Below are 20,916 nucleotides of genomic sequence, written 5' to 3'. Positions count from 1 at the left end.
TGCGAGAACAATCTGATGTACATTAGGGTGTATAAGTAGATAACTGACACTGCTGGGAGAAGCAGAGAGAGAGAGGTCAACAGAGGAAAAGGTTATTTATTCACTTTCTACCTGCTGCTATTATCTAGGGTCAAGTTCAGAGTTAAAGCAGGTGAGCCATCTGGCAGGAAGAGATACGTTGCAAGGAAGGGACGAAGCTAACCAGCAAGTACCGTGCATCCAGTTCTAATCATCTGCCTGCCTCCTACATGATGTCTGCTGTCTCTCTTCCTTCCAGGGCTTGAAAGACACAGAAGGGCTCCATCCGGGTTGCCTGGCCTGCCCTGCCCCTGAGCCACCTTCGTAGTTCCCCTAGTCTGCTCCCAATTTCCAGAAGGAAAATAATGCAGACCAGTTGGAAAGGAAAGGGAATTTTGGCTAAAATGTGGCAGCTCTTCTGTAAAAAGTCCCACTCATAGTTACAAGAAAATGGTTGTTGGGCTCTAGAAAATGTCACAGAATGTGAAAAGGAGAGGCTCTGAGTTTATAGATGTTCAAATTGAAGCTGGAGTTGACCACAAAAAGTGTTTAGTCCCAACCTTTTTTTTCTGGCCACGCCCTGTGGCATGCAGGATCTTAGTTCCCAGATCAGGAATCGATCCCGTGTCCCCTGCAAATGGAAGTGCAGAGTCTTAACCACTGGACCATCAGGGAAGTCTGGCAGCCCTTCTTTTTATTTGGGAAGAAACAGAGACCTAGGAAGGTTAAGGGTTGTGCCCATGGTCATCTAGTCTCCCTCTCAAGCAGACATCTTTAAGTGGATCTGTCAAGCGTGTAAGCTAATGACCTCCCTCCACCTTCTCTGGGAATTTTACTTAATACAGGTAAATGCCTAATAGCCACGTGGGTGCTCTGAGAACTTAGCCCACCTGCCGTAACTGATCAGATCGGGGTGTATACCCAGCTGTGTCCGTCATTCATCTTTCAATATTTGAAACCACAAAAAAAGAAATAAGAGAAGAAATTGAAACCATTAGTGATTCAAAACTCTTTATGTGGCTGGAAATATAGCTTATAGATTCAGGAAATATAACTCACATATAGGTTAATGAGCCATATTCCCCTGTCATGTACCTGTGCACAAAGGAGCAAAGAAACAGGTCAGCAGAGTGAAGCAATTGTGCAGAAAATGGCAGAAGAATGTGAACAGAGTGTGGACCCTAGGACCTTCGAGTTCCTTCTCCCAGTCACTCACAGAGCTTAGCTGCATTCCTGCTCTTGGGTTCCACGACATGTCCCTGCCAACCCCACCCCTTTTCTCCTTGTGTTAGTTCAACTTACTTGCTTCTGTTGCTTGCAGCCAAAGAATACTAATATCCTCTCACAGTAAGTGTGAGTAGGTGTGGGAGCCAGCGTGACTGTCTCTGCTTGCACTCCGGGCCATCAAGCAGGGAGTCTACCTTATCCTTCCTTTTCCCACTGGACGCTGAGGAAACGCTGGCAGTAGGACCACTGGGAACTGCTTTTCCGAACCCAGAAGGATGTAGCATGGAAGGGATGCTGCTAAGAGCACCACGTGATAAGTATGCATATAAAAAGGGAGGAGATCCCAGCTGAGCTGTCTGACCATCTGAATTACCACCCCAAATCCTCCTTGGGACAGCCCAGCTGTGGCTTTCTCCTTTTCTCTGTCTGAGATCCAGCCATGACTACTCGCTGTCACAGTCTCTGTATGTTGTTGGATCAGTCCTTATGGCCGTTTCTGCAAGCCTAGCTGAGTCTGGGTCTCCTCCTTGGGAGCAAATATTCTCTAACTGCAGTTCCTCTGTTGTCCTCTCACAGCCAGGATCACAGACCTCTAGTCCCTGGTTCTGCATTTCTTGGGACAGTCATCTGCTTTCTTTTGCCTGGGCCCAATCCCCAGGGCGTCCCCACCCTCCCCTGTCTTAGGTTGGGTTCGTCAGGAAAAGAACCTGGGAAAAGCATTTGTGCAAGTAGTTTATCTCAAGGAGTGCTGGCAGGGAAATGGGAGGCGACAGAGGGAAGGGAAGGCAGCTGATCAAGTGTGTATTAGAGGGCAGGTTAGCATTCTGGGCAACTGGGGTGCAATCCTGTCTGGGGGACTTGGGGAGACAGTGAGAAAATGTCTCAGAGTTTCCCACCCTAAGGCACAAGGAAGCTAAAGTGTATTTATCTTCCAATTCCCAAGCAACATTGATGCCGAAATCTCAGCTTCTCTGTACACTGGTGCCAAACTGAATCTCTGAGACAGAGTTTTGGGTGAAGTAGAGAAGAATAGCTTTATTGCTTTGCCAGGCAAGGGGGGCCACAGCGGCTAATGCCCTCAGAACCGTGTCTCCCAACTTGGAGAAGTTAGTGAGGAGTTTTATAGTAGTGGTTCAAAGAGGGTGTGATCAGCTCATGGACATTCTTCTGATGGGTTCGTGGTGAGGTAAGTAGGAGTCAGCATCATCAACCTTCAGGTTCCAACGGGTCTGGGGTCTACGTGCTTGTGGGCAGAATACCATTGTTAATCATTAACTTCTCCCACCTGGAGGGGGTTTCAGTATCTGCAAAAGAGCTCAAACATATTGATGGGGAACCAGGACCTTGTCCCAAGGCTGCATTATTGTTTCTCTTTTGACTGTTTGTTTCTCCCTGGTCTCGTATACCTTCCCTTCCCTAATTAGCCACCGCTTGAATCTGCCCATTGGAACTCAGGGAAGTCATGGAGGCTGAAAGAAGCCTATTTCCTGTAATCAAAGGATTTGTGTCCAGGAGTCCCACAGGGCTGCTCGGTATCAACATTAACTGATGGCTGTTCCTGGAAGATAAACTTGCCAATACCGCCATCTGACCCCATGCTTGGACGGAGAACAAGCCAGCAGGCAGAGATGTAGGTCCTTGCAGTAGGACACCTTCCACACATGTCCCCTGGTGAGGTGCCAGGCTCACTGCACCTAGGCTTTGGTACAGGATTACACAAGCATGGCATTGTCCGACATGAACTAAAGTCAAAGACAAATCATTCAGATATGAGGACCCTAGAGCCCTGCATCCAGCAGAGACAAGCTCTAGAACTTGAACCTCATGCCATTGATCATCCCCACTCAGCTTTAACTGCCAGGGAGCAGAATTAAATCCTTTGAACACTGGAGATGTTATTTTGTGGAGTTAGTCACATACGTATAAAGTCGATGGTGTTTGTTTTTAAGGAAAAGCCTTATTCCCAAGGCTGTTCCAGGTTTTTATCAAGTCTTTCTTTCCCTCTTTTCTTCCATGAATGTAAATGCAGGATCAAGGAATGCCAAGGCAAAGAGATTTTGTTCCTTTGCGAAGTCATATCACAGTCAAAAGAGCATGGACTTTGGAACCAATCAAGCTAATTCTATTTCTGCTTTTGTATCTTAAAAAATCCTTCCCAACCCTGAAGTCAGGAAGATATACTTCAATATATTTTCTAAAGGCTTTATAGTCTTTCACATTTAAATATTTAATCCAATTAGAATTGATTTTCATATATGGATTTGCTTTTTTTGTCCATATAGATAACCCAATTGTCCAAGAAATGTTAGGGGAACCACTGACTGAAACTGCTCCCCCTGGCCAGACAAGATGGTAGCCACTTGCATGAGTTATCTTACAACAGGAGGTCCTGGTAAGGAACGAGGAACTAACAAGCTACCACCAACAGGAAGAATTTGGGAAAGGTCAAAAGGAGAGAGGAGACGCCAGCCCATATGTCCAACCAATCACCCAGAATCCTTCTTGCTGGAATCCATCTTGGCTGAGTGATGCATGTGCCACTAGGAAGGACCCTGAGTCAGAGTGGTTGGCCAGAGACAACCTGGAAACGAACCCAATTACCATAAAACCCCAGACCGCGAGCCACGTGGCAGAGCAGTTCTCCTGGGTTCCCTTACCCTGCTGCTCTCTGCCCAGGGGGCCCCTTCCTGATAAAGTCTCCTGCTTTGTCAGCATGTGTGTCTCCTCGGACAATTCATTTCCGATTGTTAGACAAGAGCCCACTCTCAGGCCCTGGAAGGGATTCCCCTTCCTGCAACAGAAACATTTATTGAAAAGACCATCATTTCTCCACTGGATCACAGTATCGCCTTGTCATATATCAAGTGCCCATATGAGTGTAAGTTTGTTCCAGGCTCTATTCTATTCCATTTGTCTATTTGTCCATCCCTGGAGCAACACCACGCTGTCTTAATGAGCATGGCTTACAAGTTTTTATTTATTTATTTATTTATTTATTTTATTTATTTGGTTTTTTTTTTAGGCCACACCATGCGGCACGCGGGATCTTAGTTCCCTAACCAGGGACAGAACCCACACCCACTGCAATGGAAGTGAGGAGTCTTAACCACTGGACTGCCAGGGAAGTGCTGGCTTACTAGTTTTTATATCTGGTAGAATAGGTTCTCCTACCTTATTTTTCTTGTAGACTGCCTCACCAATTCTTGGCCCTTTGTATTTCAGTATAAACTATAGAATCAGCTTGTCAAAGTAATTGATGGAATTTTGATTGGGATTGCTGAATCTATAAATCAATTTGGGGAGAATAAACATACATATAGTATGCTTCCTTCCATTTATATAAAGTTAAAAGCTTGGAAAAACTAATCTAAGGTGTTTAGAGATTGATAAATTTAAAATATAACAAGGAATCACTAACACAAAAGTCAGTGGAGTGGTTACCTCCAAGAGGAAAGTAAAGGGCCCTGATTTCGAAGGGATACACAAGGAGCCTTCGTTTTATTTCTTGACCTGATGATAGTTATATGGGTGTCTGCCTTATAATTATTTATGAAAATGTGTATTTATGATTTGCTTAATTTTTGTCATATAGTTCATAATAAAATATTTTCAAAATTCTAACTCTGGGGCTTCCCTGGTGGCGCAGTGGTTGAGGGTACCCCTGCCGATGTAGGGGACGCAGGTTTGTGCCCCGGTCCGGGAAGATCCCACGTGCTGCGGAGCGGCTGGGCCTGTGAGCCATGGCCGCTGAGCCTGCGCGTCCGGAGCCTGTGCTCCGCAATGGGAAGGGCCACAGCGGTGAGAGGCCTGCGTACCGGAAAAAAAAAAAAAAATCTAACTCTGCCTTCTTACTAGTTATTACATTAATTTTTTGTTACAATAGTCTCTCTCTCTGAGCCCCAGTTTTCCCATTTGTAAACTGGAGCTCATACCTACATCACAGATTTATCTCTTCTTACAGCATTGCAAACAGCACGTAGTACTATGCTTAGCACATGCTAGATCATCAGAAAAATGCTGATTTCCTTTCCCCTCCCAGGCAATCTCTAGTCAAATCAGCCAGAGATGAAAGGACAACCTCTAGGAGGATTATGTATTTGAGAGTCTCCTGCATGCAGCCTTGGACTTGCACTCTGTCCTGTACTAAAGGAATGTTGACTGGACAGTGAGGTTATCTCCTGCTCTTTCTGGAAATCATGACATCTGCCAGTTTCATCACTTTAGGTGTAGGGCAAAGTGAAGTTCGTTCAATAATGCTTATCTCTAAACCAGCCTTCTGCAGAGTCACCAACTGGCAATGGGCTTTCTCTCCACCCCTTTCACTCTGTCCTTGGCTCTAGAGAAAGTGAACCTGTAGTCTTTGACCCCTACTGGTAAGCACTGGCAGATTGCAAGTGGTGGTGGAGTTTTAAAAATAATTCATGCTTAATTGAAATCCCTTTAAAATAATGCCATGGGTGGTGGGGAGAGCACTGTGTGATTGATATCTATATATAGATGTAGATATATATATCCTGTGCAGCTGTTACAAGCTAGGCACCAAATTTAGTCCCTTGATAATAAAAATTAAAACAATAATGGTTAAGATATTTTGAGTGATTGCAAAATATGCCAATCACTTTGTTTGCACTTCAGGTGTATTATTTTATTTAATCTTCTCATGATAATAAGTATAATTTTTATCCCTCACTTTACAGATTAGTAAACTGGGTCTTAGAGAAGTTATGACTTGCCCAGTGTCTCGCAACAAGCAAATTGTGGAGACCTTAGCTGTGTATCTAAATTTGTGGAACGGCAAGTTAAGAACTGAAGTGGTGGATATACACATTCTCAGGCACACAAACTGGCTCATATGCCATGTCTTCTATATATTTCTGCAGTGAATGACTATCACAAAAATGGTGTGCTCTCCAACCTGTGACATTTCTCCATGAGTGGTGGACACGTGTCAGAGCACTAACAAATAGCCACGACGAGTCTCCTGCTCAGACTGTCTCAGTGAGCATTAATTGATCATGATAAAAATGAGATATGGAGGAATAAAAGCACACACCTTATAACTCCACTTATCACAGTGCATTTTATAGCCAAATTGTTCCGCAACTGAAGGAAATAAAATTTTCAACTGCACACAAAATCGTCTGCTGGTTGGACCTCAGAGAAACTAATTGTCTGTGGTCGAAAGAAATACCTGATCCAAGACACATAAGATCCACTGCTGCAAAATTTGGAATTGGAACAGAGTGTCTTAAGTCTCTATGTTTAGCCGGAAATATAACACATAAACTCGGGGGCTGTGAGGGAGCAATACTTCCTGTGCCCAAAGAAGCAGAGAAATCAGTCCACCAGAGAAAGAGCAGTGAAACATGGTACGGAAAGAAACAGAAAAACAAAGTTAAGAGAAAGAGCTCTGAGGGCTTGGTGTGTCTGCATTCCAGGCCCTCCTGGAGCTCCCTGCACACCTGTCCTGGAAGTCCCTGAAATGTCCTATATCCTTTTCATTCATATCCATATGGGTTGGTTGGTTGGTTTTTGTCTTAAAGTAGTTTGAGTGTGAAAGAGGGGTGTAAAAGGAAAGGCTCCCCCCTTTCCCTACAGTGAAGCTTCGAGAATTTTCATTTGCCAATCCTTCTAGCAGAGCTTCCTAGCTTCCCTCAGTGTCTGTCCCTATTACGGCAGTTCTTCATGCTCCACCCAAGGCTTCCGTTTCAAGCTCCACACTTGCGCTTTGAAGGTTGCTTAATAACAGGTCTCACCAGCACTGTCGTGTGCCCCTAATCAAGGACTTACCATATGGTGCCCGTTTTTACAATAAACAGGATAGACACCAGAACCGGCCCCTTTGAAAAACAACCAAAAAAGTACAGTCCTCTCAGTCACTAGAGGTGGCATGACGTGGCCACAAGCTATCATCCAAAAAAGAACTAGAGGGCTCAAGAGTGCCACTGGGCATAAAGAAAGGGTGGAGAATAAAGGGAATGTAGACCAGATACACACTGGCATCGCCCCGGGGAATTTCAAAAATCATGACACCATGATCCTACCTCCAAGAGATTTTAACGAAATTGGTTTGAGGCCCTAGCATCGGGACTTAAAAAACTCCCCATCGTCCCAAGGAGTTCTAATGAGCAGCCGAGGCTGATAACCACTGATGTAGACGAGAAGCATAATTGATAGGAAGTTGGGCAGATTTTAGGAAAAGACAAAGGTGAAGAGAACTACGTTGACTAAACTTTTTATCCCAGGGATCCGCAACCCCCAGGCCATGGACGGGCACCGCTCTGGCCTGTTAGGAAGCAGGCCGCACAGCAGGAGGTGAGCGGCGGGCGAGCGAGCGAAGCTTCTTCTGTATTTACAGCCGCTCCCCATCGCTCGTGTTACCGCCTGAGCTCCGCCTCCTGTCAGCATTATGGTGAGTTGTATAATTATTTTATTATATATTACAGTGTAATAATAATAGAAATAAAGTGCACAATAAATGTAATGCGCTTGAATCATCCCGAAACACCCCCCCCCACGCCCCCATCCGTGGAAAAATTGTCTTCCACGAAACCGGTCCCTGGTGCCAAAATGGTTGGGGACCACTGTTTTATCCTCCAAGGCACCTCATTTTAAGTAACGACCATCTATTCAGCACCCACTGTGTGCCAGGAACTGTATTTTACATTCGTTATCTGCATTCCTCATAGTGACCCTGGAGTTTTCTAGCTGAGGAAGCTGAAAGTCAGGTGAAGAAACTCCACTAAGGACAAACAACTCCTAAGTTGCAGAGTTTGTGTCTTTCCTTTACACCAGTTGTTCTGACTTTAGTGTGTGTCAAGGCCACTAGGGCGCTTGCTAGCCACACCCTATCACACAGGTATGAAATGAAATAGGCTTAGATGGGCTCATGTCTTTCTCCCAAACTCCCCAGGTTAGTCTGATACACATGGTTCACAGACAAATTTTGAGAAAGCGTTTCCCAACTATACTGTTTCCTCTAGCACAGGGCTCCCAACATAGTAGATGCTCAAGAAAAATTTAACAGAGGGAGGGAGAAAGGAAGGAAAGAAGGAGGGAGGGAGGAAGGATAGACTTGGGGTATAGTAACAATTGAGTAATAATCATTAATTGAGTAACTGAGTAATAACTATGATGACTTTGAGACAATAGCCAAAAGACATATTAAGGGATATGTCCATGGGGCTTGTTTGTTAGCCTTTCTTCCTTTTTGCTGTCAAAGAGCTACAGTGAGAAACCCTGAAGATAGGGGTTTAGAGGCAGAGTAAGGCCAAGCCAGTGGTGGGAAGGAGACGAGGTGGGTATGTTCTTCCGCAGAGCCACCAAGTAGCCCAGAGAACAACAGAGGCATACAGTTCCAAAGACGGGGCTCTTGAGTACAAAGGTGCTTTCTTGTTCACACACCTGTTCTATTTAACTTGGTTTTGACATCCATGAAGGAAAACATCCATTCACACACATAAAATTACAGAGGGTCAAGCCTGCAATTCCAGCTGGCGTTTCAACTCTGCTTAACGGATAGTACTGTCCAGCAAGAGGGATTCCATACTTCAAGAAAAGGTCGTAGGCAAAGTGGCAAGGACAAAATAGATTTGGGGATTAAATGACTCTTCCTGCACAAGCAGGAGAAAATCACTCTTAGGTTATATCCCATTGCCCCAAAAATCTCTGTATGGAAAAAATAATCATTACCAAGCCCCAGCAGCACATAATATTTTATCTAACCACATTTGTGGCCGATAAAGGAATCCAGACAGTCCTTCAGAGTCTGTTCACTGCCAAGGGTAGAACTATGTTGTAATATTGACAGAAGGCCAAGCCACATCTCTTCCTGCCTCACCCTCCTCCCCAATTCTCTACCACCAGCGTCAATTGCCCGTCAAAGCCAGTGACAACCGCTGAACAGCGACCCAGACATAGAACTTCAGTGAACATTTCCTCTTTCAACTAAACGTATTTGTGGGTTTCTGATGGACTTTAAGTATGTTTGTTGAATGAATAAACAAGTGAAAGAATTAATTAACCTAAAGACAGCCTGGGAATCAATGTAAACAAGGTTACATAGGACTTCCCTGGTGGCCCAGTGGTTAAGACTCCTCGCTTCCACTGCAGGGGGCACGGGTTCAATCCCTGGCCGGGGACATTCCATATGCTGCATGGTGTGGCCAAAAAGGGAAACAAAATCAAAAACAAACAAACAAACAAAAAACAAAGTTACATAGCAGGAAAAAGACAAATGCTTGACACAATTCAGAAATGCTGTAGTAGTTGCTCAATAAATGAGTGTTACATGGCAGGGGGAAAAAGTACTCTTTGAGACACTGACCCAGGTGAAGCACATTTATTGAAAACCCCAGGGCTGTGTTTCCAAAATGTGCCTACTACTAAGAAGCTTCTGGTGCTTTTATTAAAAATACAACTTCCCCATGCTCCTACTATGCATATTCAATTTCTGCAGATCTACTGCAAAGTCTGGAAATCTGTATTTGCAAAGTTCCTAAATACCCTAGGGCCAAGGTGTTAAGGTCATTTGCTATTTTTCTTCAATTTAGTGGAGTTTGACACAGTCATTCATTCAGCAAACATTTATTGAGTGTCTACTGTATACCAGACACGAAGTTAGGCACAGGGAAAACAGCAAGACCAAGAAACACAAGGTCCCTGCCCTTATGGGGCTTACCCTAAGGGAGATTTGAAAGTCATTCAATGGAATGAGATAAAAACTGAAGAGTATTTTGAGACCAACACACCTTTATTAAGTCCCTGGTCTGGTGGATAAGAAAAGGGAGAGGACAAACAGAAAGAAATCTCTTGAAAAAGGATTAAAATTCAGAGTTTAGGAAGATGCTAGAATGTGCGCAAATGCCTATTTTCTTATCCTCGCTGGCACCCAGGGTGGTGGGACCGGAGAAAGGAAGCATTCCTGTTGATTCCTTGGGGTCACTTCAGTGACCAGAAGTAACCATGGGGCCAGAGCTAATGCTCCTGCCTGACATCCATACCAGGAACCTGTTCCTCTCTGGGGCCTCTGGGACTTGACTTGAAGAGTTTCCAGAAAATAAATGTTGTAATTACTGCAACAGATGAGTGAAGCTTTCATTGCTTTCTGAAGAGCATTTGCTGTGAAGGTCTTCTCAGGGAGGTGGTGGAGAGCCTGGGGCCATGCGTGCTTCCATCTTTATCACCAGTAAACAGTAAATGGGTTCCAGGGCTAAGTACCAAAAAGTACCAGTTTTGAAATTAGGAAGAATGAACTGGAATGCTGCTTCTCCACTTATTTTTTGTGTGAGTCTAGGTAAATCCTTGAGCCTATTTTCTTGTCCCTCAGGGTCCTCATGAGCATTATATGACAAAAAAACATATGGAATCCTTGGCAGAATTACTGGGCCGTAGTAGGCAATCAATGAATCATTACAATTATTATTTTCATAGATGTGCAAAAAAAAGGGGATAGCAAAGATATATGTGTCGATGGATACCAGTTTTTCTGGCTGTCATCTTGACAAGTTCCCTACCTATGGAAACTTTGAGTTTCCACACCCATCTTCCAGATTTTCTATATAGAAGATGTGCATTAAAAACTTTTCTAATTCAAAAGCGTAAGGGTAGGATCTCGTAGATTTAACACCATTAAAAAAGGATCCCCAGCAAAGATCTAGCTGAAGACTCGTTTCCAGGGTCTCCACTTTTATTCCTGACAAGTGAGAATTGTTTCCTGTATGCTAATTTTGACTACCTGTGTTAAGGATTAAAGCATTAACAGTCTTGATTTTTAGCTAAGGAGAGAATAGAAAGAGGGTTTAGAGTGTTGGAGGATTATAGGACTTAAACAGTGGGTGAAAGAAACACCCAAGGAGTTGGGGACAGGATGAAAGCAAAAGAGACTTGAGGTCCTATTGGAAGGGGAGTCCCAAAGGAAGACAAGGAAGAAAAAAGTTCTCAAAAAGAGGACAGAACACCTCATTTATAACCTTGGGTACTGACTTCCCTGGTGGCACAGTGGTTAAGAATCCGCCTGCCAATGCAGGGGACACGGGTTCGATCCCTGGTCCCTGGACACATGCCGTGAAGCAACTAAGCCCATGCGCCACAACTACTGAGCCTGCACTCTAGAGCCCACGAGCCACAACTACCAAAGCCCGCGTGCCTAGAGCCCGTGCTCCACAACTAGAGAAGCCACTGCAGTGAGAAGCCTCTGTGCACCGCAACAAAGAGTAGCCCCCGCAACTAGAGAAAGCCTGCATGCAGCAACGAAGACCTAACACAGCCAAAAATAAATAAATAAATTTATAAAAAAAAAAAAAACCTTGGATACTTTGAGTATTGCCTGGTATTAGGAGGATTGAAATGGAAGTAGTCTCCAACTTCAGAGGCGATATTAGGCCTCTAACCAATTCGTGAACTTGCCTGGTCTACGTGCCTGCTTGTGAGCTGCCTCCAGCAAGTCCAGAGGCACTTAAGATAAAGAAGGGATGCTGAATTGGTGATTGGGATTGACGTGTATACACTGATGTGTATAAAATTGATGACTAATAAGAACCTGCAGTATAAACAAACAAACAAACAAACAAAACAACTAATACTAAACTTTCTTTGGGTTATTTGTATGGAAATATGTTAATATAAATGTTTCAGACATTACATGAAATTTCTAAAAATCTTATATGTTCTGGTCTAATGTTATAAGTCATAATTCTAGTTATTATATTATTTTAAAATGTATATCTCAGAAATAACTAAAAAAAAAAAAGATAAAGAAGGGAGTGGATCGTGGAATTTCTTGAGCCTCAGGGATCTGGCCAGTTCCCAAGGGTCTAGAAATTCTTATGATACACCAATGAGATAAACAGAATTATTGTAGAAACCCAGAGCTGCGTGTTCACACACAAACTGATGATATCTGTTAGCGGCCTGGTGTTATAAGCGGACTCCCCTAAACTGCAGTTTGTTGTTTTTTTTTTTTTTTTGCAATACGCGGGCCTCTCACTGTTGTGGCCTCTCCCGGACTGGGGCACGAACCCGTGTCCCCCGCATCGGCAGGCGGACTCTCAACCACTGCGCCACCAGGGAAGCCCTAAACTGCAGTTTGAAGTCTCACTCTCATAGTGAACGCACTGCCCGGAACCCTTCCCAATCAAGAGTCCAGACTGATGTTTTCAGGACTTCCCAGCGCGCTTCAAGTATGGATGTAGGTGTCGGCCCAATTTGGTGATGTACATGCTTTTACTTTTCTTTCCCTCTTCATTTCTTTCTTTTTAATGATTTTCTATTAAAGTTAGGTTGAAATTGTCTATTTGTGTGACGAGTGGTGTCTTTTTGTTAATAAATCCTTCGAACCTAAGACCTAAAACTTCAGCAAAACACCTCGTTCTCGGGCTTCCCTGGTGGCGCAGTAGTTGAGAGTCCGCCTGCCGATGCAGGGGATGCAGGTTCGTGCCCCGGTCCGGGAAGATCCCACATGCCACGGAGCGGCTGGGACCGTGAGCCATGGCCGCTGAGCCTGCGCGTCCGGAGCCTGTGCTCCGCAACGGGAGAGGCCACAACAGTGAGAGGCCTGCATACTGCAAAAAAAAAAAAAAAAAAAAAAAAAAAAACACCTCGTTCTCAACCTGGCACTGAACCACACCAGGTCATTTATTCACTGGTTCATTCATTCATTCATTCAGCAGGTATTTAGTATGGACCTAATATGCAGTTGTTCATCACAGCAGGTACCTAATAAATTCCTGAATGCGATTATCAGCTGCTCCATGTAATGACCAACTTTGGGCAGGTTGCTTTATCTCTGTGCCTTAATTTGCTAACCAGTAAAATGAGTATAATAGTAATTCTTACCTCATAGATACATGATAAGGATTAAATTCATACATGTAAAGCACAGAAGAGTGCCTAGAAGATGGTAAATCCTCAATAAATATTAGCGGCTGCTTATTATTATTTTTTAAATTTTATTTATTTGGCTGTGTCAGGTCTTAGTTGTGGCACACAGGATCTTCTGTTGCAGTGCACAGGCTTCTCTCTAGTTGTGGTGCACAGGCTCAGTAGTTGCAATGCGTGGGCTTAGTTGCCCCGTGGCATGTGGGATCTTAGTTCCCCGACCAGGGATCGAACCCGCATGCCCTGCATTGGAAGGCGGATTCTTAACCACTGGACCACCAGGGACGTTCCTGGATGCTTATTATTAATAGAAAATCATTTGGGTGTCAAACTAAGAGTGCTATTTTTAGGAGATTGTCTATTCTTTCCGTCCCCTGATCCTCCCCACCCCCAGACACACTTCAGTTCAGATCATAAGAATTAGTCAGCTCAGCTTTCCCAGACTTGAAATTTTCAGAGCTTTTTCCTTTTCTTTCCTTTATATACCTCGCATAAGATTCTTCTGTTTCACCTCATTCGCATGCCTTTCCCTCATTTTAGCAACTCCAGAATTCCTGTTTTTGTTCAAAGTATTCATTTTACTCTCATACTTCTTGCTCTCTCTAATGAGTCTTTGCTTCTCCAACACCTATGACTGGAGGCAGTTTAAAAGACCCAAACAGAAAGTTCTCGATAAATTTTCTTTTCTTTTCCCTTCATTCTCATCATTTCTTCTAACGTGACTCTCTATTCTTGAGATCTACGATCCAAGTAAAAATGACTGGTTCATCTTAAGGTGATGAATATCTTTAATTCATTCTTATGCCCCTAAACTGATGACTCTCACAGGACTCAACATAAGATTTACTTATATTTGATCTATGTCTACAATTTTCTTCAAATTCCCCTGTCTTCATTTGCCCACCATAGAGAATGGAAATCTCATCAAATTCCTGCCGACCCCACAAGGGTATTATAAAGGTTAATGAGGCAATTTCCCAGCAGTTCTTTGAGTGCTGAGAGTGCATGATATTATTATTGCAAGATTTTTGAGGACTTTCAATGCTTATAAAATAGCAGACCTTCTCCTCGGGCTATTAGATAAGAATTCTTAATTTTAACTTCTCAGACTTTAGTAAATTCAGTTTCTTCCATCTTCAGAGTTTTGTTAAACATTTTATTGATGTTTTGATGAGATGGAATTCTGAAAGTCTTATGTACATTAGACTGTATAAACACAAATACTTATATATATTTATATATGTGCATAAATACTTTAATTTCTATACCACTCCAAGGGTTTTACATATAATACTAAAAAATCCTTCCAGGAATAACTTTCTGAAAGAATAAATATTAAAGACTTGAGAAAGGAACATTTAACCATCACTACAGCCTCAATCTGATGCTTAATTTCCCCCTAGGATAACATTGGTAAATGTTATCTATGCTTAAATCTCCCCATTGACAACTTTGTCGTTCTAGAAACTTCCTAACATGTAGAGAATTCCTCCTTTTGCCAGCGAAGGGCTGTTTCATGTATCCTCTTCCTTGAAATCTCCTGCTCTCCCTCCGTCCTCATCCAGTGGGCAATCTTGTTTCCTGCTTTGCTGAGGAAATGGAAGCAATTAGAAGAGGACTTCCACAATCTCCCTTCACCACACATTCTGCCTTCTCTCTGACTCCTATAGATGGTTGGACTGTCTGCACTTCTGGCTAAGGCCATCTTCTCTCACCTACTTATGGACACTGCACCGCCATTCTCCACTCTGTCATTTGTATCATCCATTTTTCTCTCCCTATTGAATTATTCCCATCAGCATACAAGTATATTGTGAATTTGCCCACCTTAAAATAATTTGGGAAACCTCACGTGTCCCTTCAGCCAATATTCATTTCTCTCCACCCCTTTTTGGCAAAAGTCTTTGAAAGTATTGCGTGTGTCTGCTGGTCCAACCTCTCTCCTGCCATTCCATCACAGATGCCCCGCCACGCCTCCCAGGCCGCTCTTCTCCAGGTCACCAGGGTCCGCCACGTTGCTAAACCTGCCGACCGTGTCTCAGTCCTCATCTCACTGGACCTAGCGGGGCCATTTGACCCAGTGGATCACTCTCTCCTCCTTGAAATACTTGCTTCACTTGGCTTCCAGGATGTTCCCCTTGCCTGGTTTTCCTCCCTCTTTTCCGCCTGTTCATTCTCAGCCCTGCTCTGGGTCTGCCTTTGACATGCATCACTTCTAGCCCCATCTTCGCTGCCCCAGCCTTGTCTGAGCTACTATCATCTCACTTAGGTTATTACAACTCATCACAACTGGTCTCCTTTCAACTGCCCTTGTGGGATTTTCGCACCACAGCAGCTAAACTGATCCTGTTAATATAGGTCAAGCTAGGGGACTTCCCTGGAGGTCCAGTGGTTAAGAATTCACCTTCCAACGCAGGGGACGGGGGTTCGATCCCTGGTCGGGGAATTAAGATCCCACATGCGGCAGGGAAACTAAGCCTGCGTGCACCGGAACTAAGACCCAGTGTAGCCCAATAAATAAATAAATGAATATTTTTTTAAATTAATAGAACTCCAAGCTTTCGCTGCAGGAGGCACAGTTTCAATCCCTTGTTGGGGAACTAAGATCCCAAACGCCACGTGGCCAAAAAATAAATAAATATTTTTTTAAAAAAAGATAAAAGATAAAAAGGCATGAATCTTTAAAAGAATAAATAAGTAAAATAAAATAGGTCAGGTTAAGTCATTCTCCTGCTCAAAACACTCCAACGTCCTCCCGTTCCATCTGAAGTAAAAGCAAAGTCCTTGCCGCCCAGTGCTATGTGATCCTATGTTACCTTTCTAATCTCTTCTCTCTGGCTACTTTCCCTCTTGTTCACTCCACACCAGCCGTTCAGGCCTCCTTACCGAGCCCTTGAACCCACTCCGCTCACTCTGTCCTCAGGGCCTTTCTTCTTGCTCTTTCCACTCTCCCCACAAATTGCCTCATGGCTCCTCCCTCCATTCCTTCATTTCCTGACTCAAGAATTGCCCTCTCAGTAAGGCCTTCGGTGACCATCCTATCAAACATTGTAAGCACCCCTGCACATTCATAGTCCCCTCTTCTGCTTTTTTTCTTCCTCAGCGTTTCACATAGGTACCTATATTTCACTCATCTGTTTATTATCTGTCTTGCACACTAGAATCTAAGCTCCATGCGGATAGGAATTTTTTTTTTTTGGTCTATTTTGTTTACTGTTTTATCCAGTGCCTGTAAGCACTGAAAATAATAAGCATTCGGTATAAATATTTGCTGAATAAATTATGAATGAAACAAAGAGATAACTCAGTTTGTTGTAATCAGTAGATTGTTAGGAAAATAAAACGCAGATCGTGGCATCAAAGCACCTCTTGGCTGAGGATTAGGCCATCTCTGTGCCCTGTACTTTCACGGTACACCGTGAAAGCCGTGAAGCACCTCGGCTGGGTGGTCCCCACTGTGGCCCCGCGGCAGCCTGGGCTGACCCCAGTCTCCCCTGCAGAGCTCAGCACACACTCAGAGAGGACAGACTCTCCACCAGAAGGAGCTTGTCAAGCTTATGGCTGTTAACTCATCAACAGAGGCAAATAAGATTTTGTCCATTGTCAATATTCTACTAGGTTATCAGGCTTCAATCTTCTTGGCTTTTGTCTCTTAGTTTTGTTCCCAAATCCGACTGGTGAAGATTTCTATTCAGATTTAATTAAACTCTTAAGAAACTGGCTGTATTGTTATTTTCTGCTCTTAAGACTTTGACTCTCAGTGTCAGCCTGAGCATAAACATTTAAGTAAGATATCATTCATCATTCAACAAACATTTATAGAGCTACAAAGTCCCAGGCACAGTGTAATGGAGGCAAAAATAAATAAGGCCCAGTCCTTGCCCTTGAAGAGATCAAAGTCTAGAGGGAGAGGAAGACGTAGAGACGAATTCAGCACGATGTTACAAGCCCAGTAACGGACGAAGGGTTATGGAACACTGAGCAGAGAGCAATGAAGTTTGCAGGGAGAAATGAGCTCTGAAGGATGAGAAGGGGCTTGCTGAAAAGGGAAAGTGCCTTACAGCCAGAATCACTGCAGGAAAGTCTCCCCACACACAATGATCCCTGCCTTACCCCACGTGACACGAAACAAAAGTCACCTCCTGCTTGCCTCGAGCCTGAACAGTGCTCCATTTAAAAATAACATGATCTTTTACAGAATTTTATATGTCAGTTGATCCATCCCCAGGAATTCCGTCCCCTCTGTGGCAATCATCAGACTGAATAAAGTACCACAGGATAAAGTCATCAGAGGGGCCTTGGTAGATTTCCCACCTTGGACTCAGGCTATTAGAGCTGTGGCTTGAGAGATTAGCTTTGCCCGAACTTGATTCTTTCCATTGCTGAGGAAGCCAAGGACCTGAGCGGGGACGGCCCTCCCCAAGTGTACCCGGTGAGTTAGGTCACCCCGTCTCTCAACAGGATCTAATCTGAACACATATCAAGTGAATGAATCAATTCTTGCAACTTATTTCCTGCATTTTCCAAACCAGTCTTACTGCTCTCCAGACCCGAAATAGGCAACATTGCTCTGACCTACTGCTTCTCCCACTTGTCTTTCAGCTGCAAAGAGCCTGCACAGCCAAGAGAACCAGTGCCAGGAAGTCTGACAGACCATTCTCCCACATCTTCAGCTGTCCTTGGATCACCCCAAGCTTTTCCTTTAAAAAGGCTCCAGAATGGCTTTCCAGGGCTGTGAATCAAATTCCAAACATAGGTCTTTGTTGGGGTGTTAAAGCCTATCGCATCTTGGAGTTGAAGATTTTTTTTTTTTCACATTCCTCGAGTATTCCTCATTGAACCAGATTCCCCAGAGTTTGTCCTGATCTTGAACAACAAAGCCGATGGGAAAAAAATGACATGTCCTCTGCTCAGTACTTTGTCCTCCCCATTTGGTCCTAGCTTTACAGAATAAATATTCACAGCTGTGTATAGACCAGCTTCATCTAAGTGACATTTGCCTCTTTCAGCTTCAGTTAACAGGGAGTTATCTTAAAGTACAAAGGGAAATGAGGACAGAAAGCCCGTTTAGCAGCCAAATAATGAGCCTTGTGCAGTCACTCAGGATACCTTGGTAGATGGGCGGTCCCGCAGTTCCCAACTCTGGGCCACCGAGTCACGCTACTTTGTTACCTCTACTATTCCCCTCCCCTCTGCCTGCTTACAGCTGGACTCCAGCTGTCTTTCCTGCTTCTGCCAACCACCATGTAAAAAATCCGATGACACACCATTTTCCACAATCTAATGTATTTCATTTCCGCTAGTCTTGATATAGGCCACTGGTCAGTCTCTATACAGCTGCCTGAGCTCAAGGAGCATCGCAGGTCAGCTGAGATCAGGGCGGCTGAGCTACAGAGCTCCGAGCATGGAGACCTGGGCGTAAAGAACTGCTTGTAATCACTTAGGAGGGGGGCAGTGTCAGTGGCAGACCAAATGGCCTGTCCAGTACACAGAGTTTCCAACTCTTTGGTTTCTTTGAACCCATTGCAGGAAAAACAGCATCCTTGAGAAATTTCAGGCAGGAGAAACTACAAGACCTTTGAACATGCACGGAGTAGGCAAAGAAGTTTCTTATATTTTTTGGTTTGCTCTTCTTAATACCTGGGCTTAAAATACCCAACTTACAGAATTGTTTGAAGGATTTAAAAGTGCTGAACACAAGGCCAGGTAAGTAGTCACAATCTGACATGAGTGACCATTCCCTTCCTCTGAAGCATACATCAATCACGCATGTAGAGTCTTTAAATGAGATGGGTTCCTCCTCAGCTAAGCCGTGGGGCTGGCCGAGCCTCTGGACCTAGACTAGGGGAAACGATAATAGCACCTAGCGTTTGTTGAGATCTTTACCTGTACTAACTCCTTTCATCTCCATATCCTTACTTTGATTCATTTTCCTTCATAAAACTTGTCTACCTGACATTAGATATTTATTAGCTGGGATATGTCTCCCCTTCTGGAATATGATCTCTATAAGGATAAGATCTTTATGTTGTTTACTGTTCTATCACCAGCATCTCAAAGAATATTTGACAGTTAGTCGTGTTCTTTAAATATTTGTTGAATAAATTTAATCCCCTAACGAGCTATGATATAGGTAATATGATTACCTCTTATTTCAGATAAGAACACTGAGGCACTGAATCAAGTCAGCTGCCCCAGGTCACACAGCAGGCTGTGGAGGCCAGATTAAAATACAGCCTGACCCAAGCATCCCCATGCTCTGCGCTGTGCTCTACTGCCTCTGGGAAGAAAGACTTCCTTTCAACCCCTGCCTCTATGAATTAGACTCACACTTTTTTTTAAAATGAAGTAATTGTTCCCTTTGGAACTGATGCTATTTATCAGCTGTAGCGGCACAGCTTTTACCCTCCCCCTTCCACTTGAAAGAGGACTAGCATGGCAATCACTGCATCCAAAAACATATCTGGTCAGGGGCCACGGCCAGGTCCAGAGAACCAAACAGCCAGTGCAGCCCTGGGACCTCAGCTGAGGTGATGAAATACTGGCATCTCAGAAAGTCAACAGATGATCCTGGCACAGCGGTCGCCCAGTGGGGCTATAATCTGAACCATTGTACAAAGAAGACCTTTTGACAGCTGATTCATGATTTTCTAAAAATGAATCATCAGCTCTTCATAAACAATAAGGAAAAACATGCCCCCCATTGCTGACCTGAGTGAGGAGTGTCAGGCTCGCTTCACTTGCAGCCTGTTGGAGCTGTCACGCCAAGATTGTCTCAGAGGACAAATCTTTACGTATGTCTCCATCAACACAAAACCTTCAAAGAACACAAGTGGCTTGAGGCAAAATTGCTACAGTTGGGCGGTAATACTTTTGTCACAAGTAAACATGTCAAGAGAAGAATAGTGATAGAATTTTTTTTTTTCTATCCAGTGTGTCCTATTTTATTTTTTTAATTTTTATTTATTTATTTATTTTTGGCTGCATTGGGTCTTCATTGCTGCACGCGGGCTTCCTCTAGTTACGGCGAGCGGGGGCTACTCTTCGTTGTGGTGCGCGAGCTTCTCATTGCAGTGGCTTCTCTTGTTGCGGAGCACGGGCTCTAGGCACGCGGGCTTCAGTAGTCGTGGCTCACAGGCTCTAGAGGGCAGGCTCAGTAGCTGTGGCGCACGGGCTCAGTTGCTGCGCAGCATGTGGGATCTTCCCGGACCAGGGCTCGAACCTGTGTCCCCTGAATTGGCAGGAGGATTCTTAACCACTGCGTCACCAGGGAAGCCCCTGGCCCTGAGTTTATAATAGATGAAGCTCAGCAATGAGTGAGGAGAGGTTTATTATACTATTCACCCCTCTTTCGCCTCTTTTGTGTTTAAAATTTCCATAATAAAAGTGAAAAGATAAGCAAATAATAAAACAACCTTTACAAAAGTTTTATCTGAACCCCTCCTATTTGCATAGCACTATGCTAAGTGCAGTTGAGTGTGTGGGATCAGGTTCTGCCTGGAGGAGCTTTAAGTCCCAACAGGGGAAATAAAGCAAGCTCTCAATGAACCCAAATCCCAAGTGGGCTTTAGTACCTCAAGAGAGACAGAGGGAAAGTCCAATGGGGTTCAAGTTCCAGACGCCTGCTTAGTCCTGTGTTAACTGAAACAGACTTGTTATGAAGATTTGAAATACTATTCCAACCTAATTTACAGTGCCCAAGACACTAGTGACAGAGAACAAACATCTGTTATCTTACGTGTCCTGGGATGTGGAGGGAAAGCAGAGAAACTAATTTTCTTCCTGGTCAGTCCA

Source organism: Kogia breviceps, chromosome 6 (assembly GCF_026419965.1).
Source record: "Kogia breviceps isolate mKogBre1 chromosome 6, mKogBre1 haplotype 1, whole genome shotgun sequence".
Lineage (NCBI taxonomy): Eukaryota > Metazoa > Chordata > Mammalia > Artiodactyla > Physeteridae > Kogia > Kogia breviceps.
This window is presented reverse-complemented; position numbering follows the sequence as displayed.